The sequence below is a fragment of the Anser anser genome (assembly GCF_964211835.1).
Source record: "Anser anser genome assembly, chromosome: 2".
In the NCBI taxonomy this organism is placed as follows: domain Eukaryota; kingdom Metazoa; phylum Chordata; class Aves; order Anseriformes; family Anatidae; genus Anser; species Anser anser.
Window position 1 is genome coordinate 81,215,719 of NC_139721.1, and position 12,605 is coordinate 81,228,323.

The following is a 12,605-nucleotide window of genomic DNA, read 5'->3' on the forward strand; positions in this document are numbered from 1 at the left end:
TTCAATGTGAGCTCCTCCTACTGCCCCAGAACAGCATGACAGCAAGTGAGAAGGTACTTGAAGAGTAGCATGGGGCAAACAGGCAAGAAAACAGATAGGTAGAAACTAAAAACCGAGCTGCTGGTTTTATAGTTTTTTTGGTTGGTTTGTTTGTTTTGGTGGGGGGGTCATTACCTCCTCTACAAGTTTGAGCCTAACATCTCATTCCTTAGTCCTTGCATTCATGTTGAGATGTACCATGTACGTGAGCCATAACAATTAGCCCACCTCAACCACAGCATACTTGATAGAGCACGGTTCCACCGTGCCCTTAGCAGTGCCTCTGAACTCAGCCTAATTAGGATTAACTTTTCCGAAGTCTAGACTACCAAGAAAAGCTTAGCCTCACCTCAGTCCAGAATGCCTATATAGTGGCTCCAGCTCTAAGGTATATAACCATAGCATCTAAGACACTCCAGTGACAAATACCTTTCTCTTGGCTTATTGATGAGCAATTACCCGAAACTCCACATGCAAAACTAGGAACCGATTTTCTTATAAAACACTTCCAATATCCAGTACTCACCCTAGAGACTTCTTGTGGGATCTAGGAGCTGTTCCTCCAATCTCTCCTTTTACCACACACTGCTCTGCTTTCTGCCATGCTTGTTCACAAGCCTGCAAAAGTTATTTGTGTTTCTTTTGTATTGGTCGCTCTCCAAGCCTCAGCCAAATTCTATTTCCGCCACTGATCCAATCTGTCCTTTTTTGTCTCTGTTATTTTATTAAGACATTTGTCATTTCTTTTGCTCTACCTCTCTATTCAAATCCTCCATTTTCTTGCTCTCCTGCAGCTTCATCCTCTGTTCAGTCTCTGCAAGGTTTTGTTGCTATTATCATTTTCTCTCAACATGCTCTCTGTCCTCTTAAAGCCTGCTTTGACAGATCCTCTCTTGTCATCTGCATGAAAGCTGATTTCAGCTCTTCCTTAAAGCACCGTGCCTATGCGCCTCCTCCACTACAAGTGCTTAGTGTGGAGCTTCTCCTACCAGGGCTATTTGTCTGCTCCTCATGGCCCTTCCTCCCAAGGAGGGCTGAAGGGATGTAAGGTGTGCAGGGCTGTGGGCCAGGGGCACTAGTCTGATAATGTCAGTAGTTCACTGATGTCTTTCCAGTGGTCTAGGAGCTCTTCCTGTTGCCACTATCAAGAATGCATTCTAGTTACTTGACAAGAACCCACTTGGGTGTCCATGGGGTGCCCAGAAGAGAGGATGTTTGGGAGCAAGCTTGCCATTACAATAAATTTACCAGCCAGTGTTCATTCCCCCTTGCCTTAGCAAGACATGTTCATGAGGAGTAGGCACCTCTAATTGCTTGCGTGGTGCTTGCCCATCTCTGCAACACTTTCTGAAGGAAACACGTAAGTAAAGCAAATCCACATGGGAAGCACAAACCAAAGAGGCAAGTGTAGTGGGCCCTGTCAAGAGACACAGTAGTGGTAGATGCATGCTGCCTTCCTTGGACACTAAAAGAAACTGAGTGGCTAACTAAAATAGACATGCACCACTGATCCATGCTCCCCCCAAACCCTCCTTTCTGAGGAGGCATTTTTCTACCCTAAGTAGCTTCACACGTCCTTTATCAGCCACCCTGATTTCTCTCTTATTCCTTTACTCTGTTCCTTAAAAACATATTTTTCTTGAGAAGCAAGGCCTTAAGTCAAGCAGTAAGTAATATATACTTGAACGGTTGGTTAATATCCTCTAGATTATATTTGGATTGGGGGACGCTTGGGACAAAACTTTAAATTTTCTGCAAGGAAGCACTTTTAAACCATTTAGGAGCTCTCTTTTCTGTAAGTTTGTCTCCTAATTCTCACCACTCAGGTGGAACTTCACCTGTTAAATCACCTCTCTCCTTTTCAAATGTATCTTGCAATTACAGAATAGGCTAATTTCAGCAATGGGCTAAGCACACGGAAGACACTCCATATATAATAACCTAGTGAGGTACCTATATTCTTCTTAACAGGTTTGCCAAGTAGTGATCTACTACCGCTATTTTAACTTGCTTTACATCATGACTGCAATTCTAAATTAAACTCACACAAGCAAGGAGATTTATAGTTAAGTCTTTCACTCAATCTTTAACTTGCTTCTCTGTAACAAAGTTGCATATTGCGAGGGATCTTAGGCATGTGTCACAATACCTAGGTATGAAGAAAGGTTAATTGTATACACTAATTCTTTACCTTCGATTTGTTTCTGTAGTAGACTTAACGGAATCATGTAGAACAATTCAGCCCCACTGTGCTGTCAATCTGAAAGCTGTCAGGACCTCTTGGGCTATGTTGTTGGGTGCTGCATACTTCAGCAGGACAAACCCTAGACAGTTTGCTGAGTGCCTGCTGAGCTTGCTCCCATCAGGTATCTATCTACAGAGAAGTTCAGAAGCATGAAGGGCTTCTGTCCTTCTGAGAAAAGTGAAATAATTTGAAGGAAGGCCCTTCTCAGAAACAAGTCCGCATGTGGTTCCCAGTGGCCCCACAGCAGCCCAAACGAGCCCTGTTCCTTCCCTCCTTGGTGAGGACGTGGACATGAACTAATGGCACAGACCTAACCAAGAGCACTTCAGTGCTGTCACCATTAGAAAAAGGAGGAGTCCCTAATCCAAATGGTAAAAAAAAAGAGAAATTCAAGAGAGGAATTCAGAAGGCGGTCCTGTAACCTGAAGACTATGGTGTTTTGCTGATTCCAGTCTAAGTTTGGACTGGTCAGGGTCTGGGGTATCAACCCCTGCATACTCAGACTTTTTTGAAGAGCTATTACAAAAACAACAGAGACAAACATTTCAAATATACAGAATGCATTTGACATTGTACCTTCACCTTTAGTATCTGAAATCCCTTTAACATATTTCTTAGCATGTGAACTATACTTATGCTTTCAAAGTAAAACAAGTAGTTTAAAAGACGGAACCCCCTGTGACTGCATAAAATGCTCCTTACATCCATAAATTCTTTAAATGAGGACCCAAGCTAATTCTTCCACATCAATTATGGTTTCTCAAGTCTGCAAATATTTTTCAAAGTGGGGGGGCTTTACCTTTTGGAATATTATCACGACAAGCTTGGTAGTGTCAGAACTGGTGAATTTTAAGTGTTTAATTTTCAGATGAAATGTATGTAACTATGTTAAAAATTCCTGTGAAAAAGTAGGTTTTACACATGTACTGCAGTCAGTCTTCACAGTTCTATCCTTTTTTAATTACCCAAGGCATTCTGATTAAAGAGCTACAAAGTAGTCTATTTAAAATTGGTTTTTACAGTGATTTAATAGGCACAAAAAGCATATGGAATTAGAAAACATTTACTTCTCTTCCCCTTCTTACATTGCCAAATATAGTTAAATCAAACTTGTATTAAAAAAACAAATATTCCCATGGTGAGGACTTTCATATCAACTTCCAGTTTCAAGCAAGTTGCTACTGCTGAATTAGAAACCTCTGGCAATTTTTTCCTAAAGAAATGTAAATGATGACATCCCATTAACTAGCAGCGTTACACCACTAAAAGACTACGACATGTCTTGCTTGCCTCAAACTTCCCTTTCCTTCAGTACAATGCCTTAGAGGCAGCAGTGTTTAAATGGTACAAAGTACTCCACTACCACCAGCCTGAATCTTTATTTAGGAGAACAAGCTTCACATTCTTCCCCACTAATGCAGTACATGGGCTTGTTTGGCTCCTCCATAAAACACGCTCACACGCTATTCCTGTCTAAAACAAGGTACAGTACTGACATGACAGATTCATGTTCCCAGCTGTGACATAAGGGTTCTTTGACAATACCACAGTGAAAGCCCTATTAAGACAACATGTGCCGGACAGTGCATCTGATGCAGTTAAATGCTATAAAAGATTTTCCAGGTGTTAATGAGTTCCATGGGTAGAATGAAAATGAGATAGATCCGTGCACTTGGAAACTCTCAAGAAACAGGACTCAGACTCTCACAGAGACAGACAAACAGCGCTTTATAAGTATCACTGGCCAAACTCTGCACCTGACCGCACGAGGTGATGAGCGACCCTGACTATTCACTGAGGGAACTGTTCCTTTTGGACTGCTTGCATGGGAAAAGACAGACTTTCATGTCTTCCTGCAGTTTATTGCATCCTTCTTGCTTTGCTCAATTGGTGAAAAAGCACTAGTTATTTTGCTCTTTTTGTGTCTTTTTTTTCTTCCCCTAAAGAGAAGGAAAACATTATGCCTGCTACTTCATTTCTCATCCTGAGTTGTATGAGAGATCCAGCTTGACCCAGTACAGATAAGAAACTGTAATTGTAATTTAACCCATGTTAAAGTGTCATAACTGACAGTTTGTGCTTTTAAAGGACAGAAATTAACTCTTTTCCATACTTTGAAACAGCAGTGGTTGTAATTTTTCATGGCAATGTTGGGGCTAAAAAGCCTACATATAAAATAATATGCATGGACTGCCCTGAAAATTTCAACCACTGATATTTCAGATTATATTACCTTGAACATAGGTATCTATAATAGCACTGTTTATTTGTATCACCTGTTGACTTGGTAAAAGGTTGTTTCATTTCCTTAGGGTGTGTGACTTTTATGGTTACTGTCCTTTGGGAGCTAAGTTTTGTTTTATCTACAGATGACAGGTACAGTGTGGGAAGGCTGCAATGCAGATTTTTCCATGCTGTTGTGACCACAACCTCATCCTTTATACCAGCATACATTTCTATGTAGAAAAAAAAAAAAAAAAAAAAAAGAAGATAATTTTGTCTCAGCTCTAATTCCAGCCTGATTTTCCTTAAAGGGGAACCTCCCAGTACTAGGGGGACCAATGGAGTCTCCTCTCAGAAATGGATTAAGACCCACCTAGTTTACTTCCCACAATGACAAGTCAGCGCTATTTTATCTTTCATTTCCAATCTAACATCCCAAGTTCCCTTCCCACTCTTCCCCTATTCCAAGAGAGTTTCTCACTTAAATAACTCGGAGAACTAAATTTTCTTAAATGCATAAGACAAGCAGGTGAAGAGAATGAGCAGGCAAATCTAATAGTACCTTGACATAGATCCTTGAAATTAATGTCTTAAGGGTTAAAATTCCTCTGGCTTGCCAGGTGTTCTGTGCAAATGTTGCATTCATACAATGTATTATCTGACCATTTAACCATATGTCAAACAAACTCTGCTATGACAACCAGATGTAGACATTACCATGGAATGAAATTATCTTTTTATTAATTACCCTTTAATTAGTTGATACAGCAGAGAACATGCAGTAATTTAGTCATAATTGGCCTGACTGAGATTCAATACTTACAGGGATGGAATCTGTTTGTGAGACTACTTATTATGAATAACAATTATGTCTGTGACAATGCAATTTTATTATGAAGATGTACTATGCATTTCAAACAACTTTTAGGTATAAGATGGTATCCAGCATTTGACTACAATTCAATAGTAAATGGTTTCCTTGAATAACAGCATATAATCCTCTGCACATTTTGCTAACCATGCTGTAAGAATGCAAGAAAGACCTCTTCCCGAACTTACTGTAGTACCCAAAGTGTGTTTTCAATGCATTTTATTATAGAAATGAGGAGCCATTTGGTAAATTTTATGTTTGGGAACACAGGAAAAAACACTCTGGACTCCTCTCAAAATCTTGTTTCTGGTCTGCAAATTATTCTCAAATTTAACATGGTATTTGTGTAAGGGAAACACTATGCAGATTTTTAGAAACATTCTCTGTCAGAACATCACTAGCAGAAGCTTGAGCAGGGTCTCTTATGCAATAACTTGATCACTCCACTTCTTGAACTTCTTTAAGAAAAAGAGAACATTCTTAGGCTCTTGGACTGGACAGGTGCAAATAAAGTTGGCAATATCCTCCTCTAGACTGTACTACTAAGCAAAATGCCTGGAAGACTTTCTTTTGACACAGCTTGCCTTTAAATCAGGAATACTCTTCCTAGACAGAATACCAAGTATCACTGTGGTAGGACAAAGTACATTCAACAACTTAACAAAAATGTGAGTAAAGCAGATTTTAACTGTGGCACTTACATACCTAGATGTTATGATTTTTTTTTTTTTACCATCACTTTGGATAAAACTCTGGAGACACCATGCTGTCCTTGTTGTCCTACACTCTGTGACCTGAGCAAAGACTGCAGTGTTTTGTGTTAGTTATATCCTGTTGGATTGGCAGAACTCTTTGTGTTTTCTCCACATTTATTCCCACAAAAATCTCCCAAGGTGCAGACCAAAATCTCCAACAAACTTGTCAACAAGATATAGCAAATCGCTGTACTTTTCAAAGTTGAATGAAAACTCCCTTTCTGTTTTTCTGCATGGGCAGTGACAGAAAATTACACTTCACTGAATTTCTCTGTACACCTTGCTCAATTCCAGCCCATTTATTTATTTATTTATACAGCAGATGGGCAGGCTACATGGATGTCTCTGAGTGAAATGAATCTTTCATATAACTTCTCTGAAGTCAGGTAAGTCATATGAAGGATGTCCCCTTTACAGTTAGACTTTAAAACACTCTTTTTGCTCAAATGGCTACAGACTTCTGGAAGTTTTCTTTGTTTTAAACACAGCATTCTTCCACCCTTCCTGATTATTAATCCACTATGATGTTTCCCTACCACACACAAGTATGTATGGAAAAGGATGCTATACAGGAAAGAAAACAAAATTTTTTGCCTATGGTGCCATCTTTCAGTTAATACCAGCAAGTCATATCCCAGTGCTTGTAAGCGCGTCTTGCTTGACAACTTACAACCTCCTCTGGTACAACCACGCACAGGTTGCGTTTTCCTGCTGTGTCACAGGGAGTAGCTAACACAGTGTAACAGGAGATCATTTCATTAGATTACCATGAAAGAGTCACTGCTTCAAGGAACTTGATTTGAACGGGGACACAATTACAGTGTTAAAAACTCAAAACAGTTTACCAATAAAACCTTGTGTGCCTGCTTGAAAAATGTCTTGGAGCAGCACAAAAGCTGGCACCATTAGCTTTCATCCCTGCTGAGTTGGCAATAAAGTGTACAAATAAGTAAAATGCATTAATTGGTATTAGTCAGTCTAGTTAAGATGTTCATTCTCCAGGCATCTTCAGATTTCACTTCCATAAAATGGGATTTCTTTAAGTCCCATAATTTGATTTTGTCCAGCCCAAAATGATGTTGACACACTGGCAGCAAAAGCACAATTACTTTAGAAAGGTGTTCTCTCTCTAAATAGACCGGGACCCACGTGCTCCCAGTCCCAAAAAGAAAAAAGAAAAAAAAAAAAAAAAAAAACCTGCGGAAGAGGAAAAAGTGATATATTTTCCTATCATTTTCCATTTGCTATTTTTTGCTCCCTTTCCCCCGTATTTTTCCTACTGTGCACTACTGATTACTGCACTTTAAGATCAGAATGAACAATTAAGTGCCTAATTATTCCAGTCACACCAAGCCACAATGAAATCTTTATTCAGTGTTTACAGCAATCTTTGGCAGAGACTGTCTTGCTGTTTTTAAACCGAGAAGAACTGCTCCCTTTGGCTCCCCTCAGCATCAGCTGCCTGGGTTTCGGCGCTGGATGCCAATAATCAGCCTCCTTTTTCTCTTCCAAAGTGGCTATTTTTTTTTTAAGGGTGAAAAGACCTATTCTCACCGACTGCCCATATACTCCGCCTGATTTATGTCCCAGCCACTGGGTCTCTTCCTTCCGTATCTTTTACCATTTGTCCCCCTCCGTCCCGCTCCCGGAGACCCCCGGGGGGGCCCCGCTTCTCCCTCGGGAGTGAGGAAAGGGTTAGCATCCCCATCCCCACAGCCGCCCCTTCTCCTGCAGCCCCCCAGGGGTGAGCCGTGCCCCGGAAAGTTGGAGGGAGCCGCTCCGGCCCCTCCGAGCCGGGAGGGATCGTCCCGAGCAAAGTCCCCGTGCGCTTTGCTCCGGCCCCCTCCCCTGGTCCTTGCCCTCCCCGCCGGCTTCATCCTGGCTCTCGGATAGCGGCTGAGGGAAAGAAGGGGATGGGAGGAGGGGAAAAAAAAAAAGGAAAAGAAAAAAAAAATGAAAAGAAAAAAAAGTGAAAAAGAGAAAAAAGAAGGGGAAAAAGAAAAGGGGAAAAAAGGGGAGAAAAGGGAAAAAGGGAAAAAGGGGGAAAAGAGAAAATGTAAAAAAAAAAAAGTGGGAAATGGAAGAGAAAAGAGAAGGGGGAAAGAGAAACGGAAAAAAAAAGGAGGGACAAGAAAGGGAAAAAAAGGGGAAAAGAGAAAAGGGGAAAAAAGGAGGAAAATGAAAAAATGAGAAAATGAAACAACGGGGGGGGGAAGAAAAGGAAAAAAGGGGGAAGAGAAAAGGAAAAAAGGGGAAAGAGAAAAGAAAAAAAAGAAGAAAGAGAAAAAAATAAGAGGAAAAGAGAAAAGGAAAAGGGGGGGGAAGGAAAAGGAAAAAAGAAAAGAAAAAAGAAAAAATAGAAAAGGGGAGAAAAGGGAAAATAGAAAAGGAAAAAAAAGGTAAAGAGGAAAAAAAAAGAAAAATTGGAAAAATGTAAAAAGGTGAGAAAAGAGAAAAGGGGAAACAGAGAAAAGGGAAAAAGAGAAAAAGAACAAGGTTAAAAAAATGAAAATAAGGAAAAAGAAAATGAGAAGAAAAAATGAAGAGCAAAAAAGGGAAAAAAAAGACAAGATAAAGGGGGAGGACAAAGAGGGAAGGAAGGGGAAAAGCAGAGCAGAAACTCCCCGAAGGGCAGGACGCGTTACCTTGCTGCGCGCAGGAGCTCCGGCTGCCTTCCCGGCGACGGGGCTGCGCTCCGCTCCCTCCCTCCTCTCTCCCTTCCTTCCCTTCCTTCCCTCTCCTCTCCCCTCCTCTCTCCCTCTCCCTCCTCTCTCCTCTCCCTTCCCTCTCCCTCCCCTCCTCTCCTCCGCCGGCTGCGCCCTCTCGCCGCCGCCCCCCGCCGCTCCCACCGCACAGCGCCGCCCGCCCCCGCCTCCGGCTGCGCGGGGCTGGCGCGGGGCTTGCGCGGGGCTTGCGCGCGATCCCTGCTGCAGCCGCGGGGACCTGCGGGACGCGAGCGGTGCTCGCCCCCGGGACCCCCCTCCTGCCCGTTTTTCCCCCCCAGGGGCTGAGTCTTGGGGGGCTCCAAGTGCTGCCGGGGGATTAATGGGGAAGGGGGGGGCTTTGCTTCCTTTCAGGGCAGGGGACGGGGGTGATTTTCTATCGAAGGCTCACTTTTAGTTAATAAACGTCCCCGGACTAATGTCAGAGCTACTTTTATGAGGGTAAACAGTACGCTTTCCTGGAGGGTTTGTGTAATACTTTGGAAAAACAACCAAATAGTAAAGGGGCTTTACATCCACTTTTAAAGATCATTTTAGTGTTCATAAAAGCTGCCAGATGCGCTGAAATACTCTACCCACGGAACGACAGCCGCAACGGCAGCAGCAGTACGAGGCATCCTCTCTGCTACCCACCTGCCCCAAAATCGACCTGAAGAGAGGAAGGAGGAGGGCAGACATTGCCCACACGGCCCTGTGCGAGCCCTCATCTTTCCACAGATGAAATGGAAAAGGAGCAAACTTGTGCCAACCCCAACCCCACCGACGTGTGTACGTGAGATGGAAAATCCTCCACCTGGGTTACGAGGAGGTTATCATGCCTGTAACAGCTCCCCGTGGCAATAACTTCGTGTCACTACCAGTGCAGAGCCCGTTCCCCTCCCAGCTGAACTGGGAGGTCTGAAGCACCTCTGCCAGGCTGGGAGCAGAGCGGTGCCCCTGCAGTCTGCAGCCAAGCTGGAGACTGGCAGTGGGAGACTCTAAATCTCATTATCAATTCCTTGGGACGCTGCCAGTCCCTCAGCAATTAGATCTTGAGATGAAGATTCAGATTATATGGTCAAGATTTTTTTTTCTTTTTTTTTTTTTCCACCCTCCAGATTTGCACTAATGATTATTTGCAGGACTAAGGTCACCCTGGCTAGTTTCTGGCCCTGCATTTTTCATATTGACCACAACTTTGTCGTTTCAGCATTACAAAAGAAAAAGAGCAGGCAAATCTCTTGAGAGAAGTTGTTGGAAGTTTGGACCCTGGCATGGTGCCCCAAATGATGAATTACAGCTGTGATAAATGAATACTTTGATATGTTGGGAAGCAACACGATGTCTTCCCCGTTTCCTCTATTGCATGTTCATCTCTGGACTCGATTTTAGTGTAAGAGTCCAAGGAGGCAGGATTGGCTCTCTTGTTATCAGTACACCATGACTGTTGGGATTCTGATTACAGGAGAAATGACCTCTTGCTAGAATCCAGCTGGCTATTGAATCAATGTGTAAATTTTTCCAGGCTAGGATTTTATTCACAATACGTTATTTCTTGCAGAGTATATACACATCTCTATTTCTGTACTTCAATATAGTACATTCAGGATATGTCTGCTTTTAATTTAAAAGGGTAAACAGATGCCACTTCTTTGAAAAGTTTGCATCTCAGTTTGAGTGTAGTCTGTGAGTTTGCTTTTTTTCCCACAAGTAGGACTGCAGTAAGGGGAAAAAAAATCAGAATAAAACACATATGACAGATTTAATGGAATGGAGGCTGCAGTGAATGCTCTTTGATTACTGCATATGCCACAGCACCATGAAAATAAATGGAGATACTCTCTATTGTTAAAGGTTATAATTTAGGATTAATATACAGTACATAATGCAGCACTCATATATATGACACAGAAAACTCAGGAGAATTTTATAATATACAGTGTGAGCACTGGAAAAAATAACACACATTTAATACATGAGCTCCTCGGTTTCACATATACAGCAGAATGGATTATCCAAACACTGTGTTTTACTCTAACAGGTGTGGCTGAATACTCTAATTTCTCCCTTGCGTGTTGTCTTCCTTACGTTTTAGTGACTGTGACTATCTTTTCTAAGAGCTGTTGTGTGATGTACAGTAAAATAAGAGGAGGAACTTACATTTCTCACTGGATGTCTTGTGCTCCCCTCTAGTACAGGGCTGAGTCATGCAAACTGAAGAGTGCTCTCACACGCCTCTGAAATCAGAATTGAGAGTACATTGCATAAAATATGTCCGTCAACTCACCTGTCTCAGTATTATTTGCGTGATATCAACCACCTGGCTTTTTCAGGAAAAAAAGGAGAGAAGGTTTAAAACGTTCTCGTGCAGAATGCACGTATTATGTACAGAACAGGTGGGTGAAAATATATGCCACCTACTTTCCTCAAAAAAAAATTATACAAAAAAATGCAATTTTAAATTAAAAAACTGACCCGAGCTCTCAAACCTTACATGAACCATAAAAATCAGTTCCTGAATATAGATTATTTTATTAAGCTTAGCTGCGGTTAAATGTTCTTACATGAAAGGACTAAATATTTTTTCTCCAACACTTGATGTTCTCCCTGCCACCATATTACACATAATGCTAAAACCATGCAAAACAGAGTAAAAAATACTAAAGAATGCAGCATGCTGAGTAGTTTTAAAATTTAGAGGCTTTCGGAGAGATGAAAGAAACATTTTGCTATCACTGTTTGAACAAGAGAATTTTGTATGCTGCAAGCTATTTACATTGTTCCCCTACAAGGAAAACTTGGACGCAGCAGCATTTTACATGAATATTGCTTACGGGTTCATATAGTTGTCTGTCTTGCAGGACTGAAATCAGGAGTGGGTTACAAGTAACCTAAATGACAGAGCTGAAGAAACGATAGAGAAGAAAGCTGAAAAACAACTATTTTCAACTTTTGTGTTGTCATTTTATGTCATACAACAGCTTTTGTGTTTCTGTCTCACTTACATCCCTGCCTCACTTTATCCAACTCTGTTCATGACTCTTCCGACAAAAGACATTTTTTAAGTTTTGCAGATGTGGGCTGTGTTGTGGTATTACTTTGCAGGTGGTATCACTAACAGGAAACTCGTTCTTTAGAAATACTAGAACCAGATACTCACACCACAAAAGGTTGGAGCACTTGACTGGATGTAGGTTTTGTTGCACTTTTATGACTTTTTCAAATACTGGGTACTCATTTAACTGTTGGTTTGCATTTGTGGTTAATCTTGACCTAAATTGCATTGATTTTTATTGTCCAGTAAATCATGATTTTGCAAGGGCAACAAAGTGTAAGGGTGCTACAGAGCCTTTTTGAGGAAGGCAAAAAGTGAACATCAACAAAAAAGGATTGTGTATACCAAGTGATAAAATGAGGCTGTCACCCAAAAACAAGAAAGCTCCAAAGCAATGAAACAAAACTGCGCACTGCTGAAGAAGTGACGTACAGAGACAACACATCTATTACAGCAGGAATGGTGAAAGAAGTACACAGTCATAAAACTGTATCCACTTTCATAAAATTTCACTAAACCAGTAATAGAACAGCTTTCAATTGTCAGGTTCATGGGTGAGAATACCAGTTCTGCTTTTAGCTGTGAAAGCCCCAAATGTCACATGCCACAACGGTGAAACTCCTGAACGCTACAGCCTGTTTAAAAAGTCTGCATGCACACGAAATCCAGCGGGGAGCTTAAAATGATTGCAGCACAGCTGAAGCAAACACACATA

General features: G+C 41.5%; 1 protein-coding gene across 4 annotated transcripts in view; it reads right to left on the minus strand.

Annotated features, from left to right (window-relative positions):
- The window catches only part of CDH20 (cadherin 20), a 397,431-nt gene that overhangs the window by 107,668 nt on the left and 277,158 nt on the right, over window positions 1-12,605 (minus strand). For 2 of the 4 annotated variants that reach the window (XM_083822392.1, XM_083822394.1), the window contains one exon: window positions 10,996-11,072. The gene's annotated coding sequence lies outside the window, so the exon portion shown is untranslated. Of the gene's footprint in view, window positions 1-565; window positions 658-8,778; window positions 8,862-10,995; window positions 11,073-12,605 lie in introns of those variants that run through there. The other 2 variants (XM_083822396.1, XM_083822393.1) reach the window with 2 other exon arrangements.